Source organism: Myotis brandtii, unplaced genomic scaffold (assembly GCF_000412655.1).
Source record: "Myotis brandtii unplaced genomic scaffold, ASM41265v1 scaffold1044, whole genome shotgun sequence".
NCBI lineage: Eukaryota > Metazoa > Chordata > Mammalia > Chiroptera > Vespertilionidae > Myotis > Myotis brandtii.
In genome coordinates this window covers 506,000-515,297 of record NW_005353514.1, presented here as the reverse complement: position 1 = coordinate 515,297, position 9,298 = coordinate 506,000, and the positions used below count along the sequence as shown (strand labels likewise).

Sequence of the window (9,298 nt, the reverse complement as noted above, 5' to 3'; positions counted from 1 at the left end):
GGGACCGGGTTCCCGGAGCTGTTGTTGCTGCTGGGACTGGAGAGTGGGAATGGGCTGGGCCTCGGTCCCCCCGATCCCCTCTTTTCTGCGCCCCCACATCTTCTCACGGCCTCCCACATTTGGTTTTCTGTGTCCCGCCGGCGTGGGGCTGGGGACCTGGACGCCGGACTCAATCTCGGGACCGAGTCCCCCACATTTTCGTCTTGTGGGTCTGCCTTCGGGCTGGTTCTTAGCCCGGGTCGCCGAGGTGTCGTCCCCTCAGCCCCAGGGCGGGGCGATGCGGGTGGAGATGCCCGAGGTCTTTGCCAAGCGCTTCCACCCGACGCGCTTGGGGGTTGCCCGGGTTCGACGTGGACCGCGCTTGGGACCGGTTCTGGGTAGGTCAGTGTGGCACCGGCGTGCCTCCCGCGATCTTCAGCGACTGGAAAGCTTGCTCAACCTATTGTTCAAGTCGCTTCTTAACAAACAACTTGAGGAAAATCGGTTCAGATACGTTTCCTTATTTTCTTGCAGAAGCACAAAACGATGCTGTTCTCTAATCTGTATTCCTCGTTCCTGTGGCTATTTGAAGTTACGGTTGTGTAATGAGTTCAGTCTGCGGTTGTTGCACGAATGGATCGCAGAGGTTTGGAGAATTATTAGTCTCTCCGTTCCCCCCGAAGTTTGTATAGACTTCATGTATGGAACTGTCATTTTCCATAACTTTTAAAGGAGAATTGTTCTCCGTAACTCCCGAGAGGTTCCCTATACTGTTACAGCTGTTGTTGCAATGCAGAGAGTGCACACTGATGGGCACAGGTGATCGTTTTTATTTATTTAAAAAGCTTCTATTATGAAGTGCTTAGCGCAGATACATTGAGGATTTCCTAAAAGAAAAAGTAAAGTAGGTATCTTTAATGAATAGATTTAGATAATAAACAGATGAAAGGTTTGTAGGAAATGAGGGTTTTCCACATTTAATAGTGATGTTTCAGTTATGATCATAGGGGAGTGCAGTGACTGCAGAATTTGACTATCAGCAGTGACCAGTGTTTTTGCAGTGTAAAGTGCACACAAGCCACCGTTGTGAAGCAAGTGACACTTTCCTGCGTTTTTCACCTGGTGCTTCTATTAGGACTTATACTGTAGGTATTTGGGTACTTATCTCATTCTCCTCCCACCGCTGACAGGGGAGGTAATAGGAATTAGGGAAAACAGACTGAAGTGACAAGTTCAGGGAGCTCTCCTATGCAAAAGAAAAGTTATTTCAGGATTGTTGCTCTTGAACAGGCAGAGGGTGGATGATTTTTTAAGTTCCTAGAAAAGATTGTGGAGGAAAGGTTAGTTGACTGACATTTACATTTAAATAGAAGCTGTAGATTCTTAACCATTTGAAGTGGTTACTTGTTTAGATAGAGCTTACGGTTGGAGTATTATAATTGAGAGAATGTGGAAAAGGAGTCAAGTTAGATATGGTCATGGATCCGTACTGATGGTAGTTAATGTGTTTTGAAGGGAAATGTTTCAACAATTGTAATGGCAGAAAAAGATGCTTGGGAAAATCTTTTTCTTAGGCACTGGAAATCTTATTGTATTCAAGTCAATTCAGCAGATACTGAACATTTGCATTGTAAGTTATATTATTCAAGTCAATTCAACTGATATTGAACATTTGCTATGTTAGATAGCCATGTACTGAACAAATAAAGATATAGCCCTAACAACTAAGAATTATGTTTTGGTAATGATGTGTCACAAGTCATGAAGAGATGAATTGTATTGTTTAAGTATATTAAACAATTTTTTCTAATTGCTGGTGGTAGTGTGTGCTTCATGAAAAGCATTATTAGGCTTTATAGGGTACAGAGATGAAGCCTTCTGTCTTTAGGAATTTGAAATCTAGGAGGGGATGGAAGATATCTGCATAAACATTTACTACATAAAAAAATATATGTACATGTATAGGTTTGATGTAAAGTTTGGAGTTGTTTGAAAGGAAAATGGGTTCATTTTTAGCTGCAGTAATTATGGAGAGTAGTGGAGGTACAGTAATACTTCTGAAATTAACTCTGAAACTATTATTTATTGAGCACTAAGTGAGCACCAGGCTCTCTGCTAGTTGGGGACAATGTAGCTAGCAGGTAACTGAGCCCTATTTTGAATCCAGATCTGCCCAGTGCCATGCCTGTGTGTTTCCACTACATCATGCTATCTTCCAATAAACTGGTAACCTGAGTTCAACTTTACAGAGGGTAAGACTTTTCTCAGACAAAAATTTAGGTGTTGGGAATAGGTGGATGAAGAAGGCTTTTTCAATAAAGGGAATGATGTGAGCACAGGTGTGGAGGAGGGAGAAGCTCATGGTGTACTCAGAGAAAAGTTAGTGGACCAGGTTACCTAGAATAGAATGTTCATTTTGGAGAATAAGGGTTGAGGTTTGAAATTTATTTATTTTTAAAATATATTTTCATTGATTTCAGAGAGGAAGGGAGATGGAGAGAGAGAGAAATAAACATCAATGATGAGAGAATCATTGATCGGCTGCCTCCTGCACACCCCACACTGGGGAAGGAGCCCCCAACCTTGCCATGTTCCCTGACGGGGAATCAAACCGTGACCTCCTGGTTCATAGCTCAATGCTCAACCACTGAGCCACACCAGTCGGGCTGAGGTTTGAAATTTACTTTGGAGCTGGAACATGTTTAAATGCTGTACTTAGGAGTTCAACACTTGGGAGGTAATGAGAAACTTCTAAGGTCTAAAAGTGTAGTGTGTAGAACTTTTTGTTGTAGAAAGCTGACTTTCAATATATAGAGTTGACCCTTGAAAAACATGGGTTGCAACTGTGTGGTATCATTTATATGCAATAAATATATAGAGTACTGTAAATGAAATTTCTTAACATTTTCTTTTCTCTAGTTTACTTTTTTGTTACAATTATTGTATTATTTTCCATACAGTTGTGTATATATAAAACAGTTTATTCTTGTATTATTTATTTTATTTTCCATATGAACAACTGTAAACCTACTTTTGCCCCACCCTTTATGTTAGTCAGCTGTTTATGTTATTGATAACAATTTTGGTCAACAGGCTATTCAGATTTGGGGGAGTCAAAAGTTACACGTGGTTTTTCAACTTTTGGGGATTTGTTGGTGCCCCTAACCCCCACACTGCTCAAGGATCGACAGTAGTATAAATACTGGGCAAGCGTCATGGCATTGGGATGATTTAGTAGGTAGTGGAAGGAAGGATTGTTGGGAAAGGTTTGGAGGAAGTTGAAGTTGAAGGCTATACTTATTTTAAATGTGAGTGATGGCAATGGTGGTACCAGTACTAGAAATATGGGGAAGGGGATGCTTAATGAGATCAGTTTTGTTGAATATGTTTTTTATATACTTGCCAAACACTGGAAATGCCCAGAGGCTTTTGTAAAAGTGGGTTTGTAGTTCATGCTAGAGGGCAGTGCTAGGCATGTATTAAACCCGTGTAGAAAATAATACATGTACTTGTTGAGTCTGTATAAGGAGATGAAAGAAGGGAGAGTTTAGAGGGGAAAGAAAAAATTCTCTTAGATGGCATCTGTTTAAAAGAGAAGGAAAAGACCCTAAGAAGATAATTTTATATAGTGGGTAAAATACTTGATAATCTGTGTACTGCTCCCTTATATTGCAGATTCAGATAGGATAGAAAGAATCTGATTATTGAAAATTCAAGTGGGGCCCTGGCCGCGTTCTCAGTTGGTCAGAGCGTCATTCCAATATGCCAAGGTTGTGGGTTCGATCAGGAGTTGAATAACAAATCGATCTCTCTCTCTTAAAAAAAAAAAAAAAGGATAGAAAATCCAATTGGGAATAAAATTTTCTTGCCATTGCTTTCAAGAATACTATGCTATCATTGCCCTATTTCAGGGAGGACAAACTATTTCACACTCATTTGGTCCTGACTATCAAACTTTGGTCACTTAAGAGCTGTTTGGTTGTTTATTTTGGACACTTGCTGGCAAGTGATATGTGAGGATTTGGAAGCAAATCTCTGATACCGTATTCTGTTTATTTGTATGTATGACTTTCAATTTTGGTTTCAATACCAAGAACCCCTAAATATTCAAAGATAATTTTTGTACCCTCTATTACTACTGGCTGCTAATAGTGCCTTTCATAGAAAATGGCATTTAGTTACATGTTTTTCTTCTAATTTTTTAATAAGTACTTTTGATTAACATGAATGGTTTTGCCTGTAATATTTTTGTATCTTAGAGGGAAAGAATGATAAGATACTTTTAACCATCAGGTAATGATACATATGTAAAGTCTAATTTGGAAACTTTAAGAACTATGGAATTATAAAATTGTGTGGTTTTCTGTTTAGATATTTAAATAGGGGGAATCTGTGTATTAATGTGTAGAAGACTGTTATAGTTTGCAGAATGAGGCTTACAGTTGTAACTTTTTGAGGGAAAGTTTTGTTAATTTTAGACTGAGTTACTATGGAAGTGTTTGTTTCCTTCTTGAAATTAATATGTTGTTTTGTTTTTCAGGAATATGTTTTTCACTATATTACAGGCACGTGGGAATATCCTAAGAGCCCTGTGTCAATGTTGTTGGAGGCAGGGGGTTTGTGTGCTTTGTCTGGGCTGGTTGGCTTAGTTGCAGTGAGCCTGGTATTAATGAGGCAAAGGTCAGGAGTTCCATTTAGCTTCAGTCTGAATGATGGCCAGGCAGTATACCTCTCACTCCCACCAGCTGTCTTGGAAATTCCTCGGTTGTCATTGGTCACAAAGGTGACTGGATTAGGGTGGATCTTTATAGCACTGGAAGAATATTAGAGGAAACTTAGTATAATGGTTAGGAACTCTGATTCTGGAATTAGACAGACCTGTGTCAAATTCTTGGTCTGTGACCTTGGGAGAGTCCCTAAACCCCTCCAAGCCTCTGTTTCCTCATTATTGAATATTTTGTGTGGGCATGCCCTACTGCTGCTTTCTTTCTTCAAGTGGGAGTTAGTTGCTTAGACCTGTCATTCCCAAATGCTGCACTGTGGAGTGGTGTCAGTCCATGACAACGTTTTCACTTGTCTGAAGTGAGAATGAGAATGAGTTAGCTTCTCTGAAAGCTAAATCTATTGAATTTAAAAGATTTTTTCTAAAATTATCTTTTATCATTTTTGGTGTAAGCATATTAGTTCTTTTATGAAATAATGGTGATGGTAATTGGCAATTATTTTCTTTTTAAATGTCCTTGGCAAAATAAAGGTGGTACCTTTGATTTTTTAAGATTTTTGGTTCTATGAAATCTGATAATCTTGGTTTAAACAGAACCAGGGGTTTGGGGGAGAGTACATTCAACATATTTATGCATATTCAAGTTAGATTTGTGGTAGTCTGCCCTTGTATTACGCTAAGGCAGTGGTTCTCAACCTTGGCTGCACATTAGAATCTCCTGGGAATCTTTTTAAAATCCTGATTTCTGGGCCTCATCCTCCGGAAATTCTGTTTCTTTGTTACTAATGTTGTGGCCCCACCCCATAACAAAGAAGCAGAATTTCCCGAGGATGAGGCCTGGAAATCAGGATTTTAAAAAGATTCCCAGGTGATTCTAATGTGAGCCAAGGTTGAGAACCACTGTGCTAAGGGATTGTGATTCTCACCACCATTGAATTTAATTTTGTCAAGTTTTTACATTACAGCACATTTCAAGGGATAGTTCAGATAGTTTTCAGTTGAGTTCAAACAAGTTGCTCCAAATTACTTGTTGAAAACTGTGTTTCTCAACAGTCCCAGGGGTAAACAGGCTAACCGTGGGGGCTGCCTGAGGGTGCTGCTATAAGTCATTACTCTGTTGATTAGCCATCAAGATAAATAACTTGCCTTTGACATAGTGGAGTAGTAGAAACTGGCTTTCCTTTTTACCTCTTCTGCAGGAAAGATCCTTGAAGTTACAGCAAGAAAAGCTTTTTTAAAATTTAGCATAGCAAGTAAAACTTGTACTACAAATATCAGTATTCAAAATGCTTTCTAGAGAAAGAATAGTTCAGCACTTTGCATAATGGGTTATGTAAGTGGAGCCACAGAAGTCTTCCTGGGGACACAGACCAGTTATTAGCATAAGTGTTTATTGAAATTATATTCAGTTGTCTAGCTGAGAAGTTTATTGACTCCCTGGTTCACTTAGAGGGTGTGTGTGTGGGAAATTTAAGGTGCAAACCTTGCCTAAGTGACTGTTAAAATTAAGACTTATTTGTTTCCTTTGAGTGTTTTGTTTAGGTAATTTTATTATTATTTTAAAATATATTTTTATTGATTTCAGAGAGGAAGGGAGAGGGAGAGAGAGAAACATTAATGATAAGAGAGAACCATTGATTGGCTGCCTCCTGTACGCCTTCTACTGGGAATCGAGCCTGCAACCCAGGCATGTGCCCTGACTGGAATCGAACCATGACCTCCTGATTCATAGATTAATGCTCAACCAATGAACCACACTGGCCAGGACCTAAAATTTACTTTTATTACAAAAGCATACAGTATAATATATGTACAATTTAAGTAATTATAAAATGAACTACCATGTACCACTAATTAGCTTAGAACACTGCCAGCATCTTTGAAGCCCTTTATACTCCTCACCATTTGTGTTTAATAATTCCCCATTCCCCCTTCCACCAACCTCTGGCAACAACTATTTTACTTTGTCTCTGTATATTTGACTATTTTAGGTACCTCATACAATATTTGTCCTTTTTTGTGTGACTTATTTCACTTAGCATGATATCTTCAAAGTTTATGTTGTAGTATGTTCATTGAGTTTTTATTTTTATTTTTTTAATATATTTTATTGATTTTTACAGAGAGGAAGGGAGAGGGATAGAGAATCAGAAACACTGATGAGAGAGAAACATCGATCAGCTGCCTTCCTGCATACTCCCTACTGGGGATGTGCCCGCAACCAAGGTACATGCCCTTAACTGGAATCGAACCCGGGACCCTTCAGTCCGAAGGCTGACACTCTATCCACTGAGCCAAACCGGTTAGGGCTCATTGAGTTTTTAAAGGTTTCATGTACTATATTTTTTTTTTTACTTCTAGAAGTTTTATTTTGTTCCTTTTTAAGACTCTCCTTTTTTGTAGTCTTATTCCTTTTCTTTTTAATCCTTACAGGAGGGTATACTTATTAATTTTAGAGAGAGGAGGGAGAGAAAGAAAGAAAGAAAGGAAGAAGAAAGAAAGAAGGAAAGAAGGAAACATTGATTGGCTGTCTCCCATGCTTGGCCTGACTGGGCACTAGATATATGCCCTGACTGGGATTCAAACCTGAAACCTTTGGTATATGGGATGACGCTCCAGCTAACTGAGCCACCTGGCCAGAGCATTACTCCTTTTCTTGATCATGTTCTCAAGAAATAGATTCTTATGAACCTATTAAATATATTATCTTATATATTTTTTCTAATATCTTTGCAGATGTGATTCTGCTGTTTTTCCTGGTTCTTGCTCATGTGCTATGCTTTCTTGTTTGTTTTATAATTTAAATGTGAAGTTTCTTAGAACTTTCTCTCTGTTAATTTTACAGAGTAATTTTTTTAAAGGTAAACTGAATAGACACATACTTCTTTTATTTATTTTTTATTTTATATCTTTATTGGTTTTAGAGAGGAAGGGAGTGGGGGAGAGAAATAGAAACATCCACTGGGGATCTAGCCTGCAACCCAGGCATGTGCCCTTGACTGGAATCAAACCTGGGACCCTTCGGTCTGCAGGCTGACACTCTATCCACTGAACCAAACCAGCTAGGGCTACAGAGTAATTTTTAAAAGTACTTTAAAATTGTGTAGCTTAGAGCTTATAACTAAATCCGTGGAGGTTAGTATCCTGTTTCTTAAACTTTTTATTTTGAGATAATTTTAAACTTAAAGTTGCAAGAATGATATAGTAGATGCTTTTATACCTTTTACCCATACTCATAAATAAATTTTTAACATTTTGTCATATTTGTCTTATGGCATATATACACACACATTTATTTTTGTGAATCATTGAAGAATGGGTTGTATGCCTTTTTACTTCTTATACCTCAGGGTATATTTCCTAAGAATAAGGATATTTTCTTATGCAGTTAAAGTACCGTTATCAAATTCCAGAAATGTTACGTTGATACTTTAATCTATATTTTATATTCCAGTTCTGTCAGTTTGATCATGTATTATATTTGGTTGCTATTTCTCTTTATTCTTCTTTAATTTGGAAGAGTTTCTCAGCCTTTCTTTGTTTTGCATTTAATTGAAGAATACAGTTCAGTTATTTTATAGAAAGTTTTTCAATTTGGTTTTGTCTGATTTGATCTGATTTTCTTGTGATTTGATTCAGGCTATTTATTTATCTTTAGTCAGACTACTACAAAAGTGATGTGTTCCTCTCAGGATATCACATGTGGATATATATAATGTCCATTTGCCCCTCATTAATGATTTTAAGTTAGATCAAGATGTTACCTGGTTTATTCACTATACAATTACTCCCCCCCCCGCCCCCCCTTGCAACTAGTAAGCATTATGCAGGGTGATAATCAGAGTGTTTTGTTTTTTTTCTTAATGAAAAGCTAGGTATAGTGATAGTATACCTTACATTTGTATAGTGCTTTCCAGTTTGCCAACCATTTTTATATTTTATAATTTTTTTTATGATTTTATTTTAATAGTCATGACAATAGTACCTTTTATAGTTCTGGAAACTAAGACTAAGAGACATAGCTAATAGGAGGTAGCTTTGGAATTTAAACCTTGGTTTTCTTAAGATTTTTTTACTAGCTATAGTTGCCTTTTAAATTACTAGACAGACTGTAAACTTAGATATGATCTGTGTCTTGTTCACTGTTATATTGTTACTACCTTGGACTGTTGAATAAATAGCATAGACATAGTGTAATTACATTATTTATATATTTTATATTTATACTAGAGGCCCGGTGCACAAAAATTTGTGCACTCAGGGGGCGGGGTGTGTCCCTCAGCCCAGCCTGTGCCCTCTCGCAGTCTGGGACCCCTCAGGGGATGACCACCTGCTGGCTTAGGCCCGCTCCCCAGGGGATTGGGCCTAAGCTGGCAATCAGACATCCCTCTGGCAGCCCGGGAGCCCTTGGGGGATGTCCACTTGCCAGTGGGGAGCAGGTCTAAGCTGCAGTCGGACATCTTTAGTGCTACTGAGGAGGCGGAAGAGGCTCCCACCACCACTGCTGTACTGGCAGCCATCAGCCTGGCTTGTGGCTGAGAGGAGCTCCCCCTGTGGGAGCGCACTGACCACCAAGGGGCAGCTCCTGCATTGAGC

General features: G+C 38.7%; 1 protein-coding gene across 2 annotated transcripts in view; it reads left to right on the top strand.

The window, feature by feature from the left end:
- Window positions 1-492: 492 nt before the first annotated feature.
- Window positions 493-9,298, top strand: part of FRS2 (fibroblast growth factor receptor substrate 2) — a 109,993-nt gene continuing 101,187 nt past the window's right edge. Inside the window, exon 1 of one of the 2 annotated variants that reach the window (XM_014538771.1) lies at window positions 493-625. The gene's annotated coding sequence lies outside the window, so the exon portion shown is untranslated. Of the gene's footprint in view, window positions 626-2,149; window positions 2,232-9,298 lie in introns of those variants that run through there. The other variant, XM_014538774.1, reaches the window with a different exon arrangement.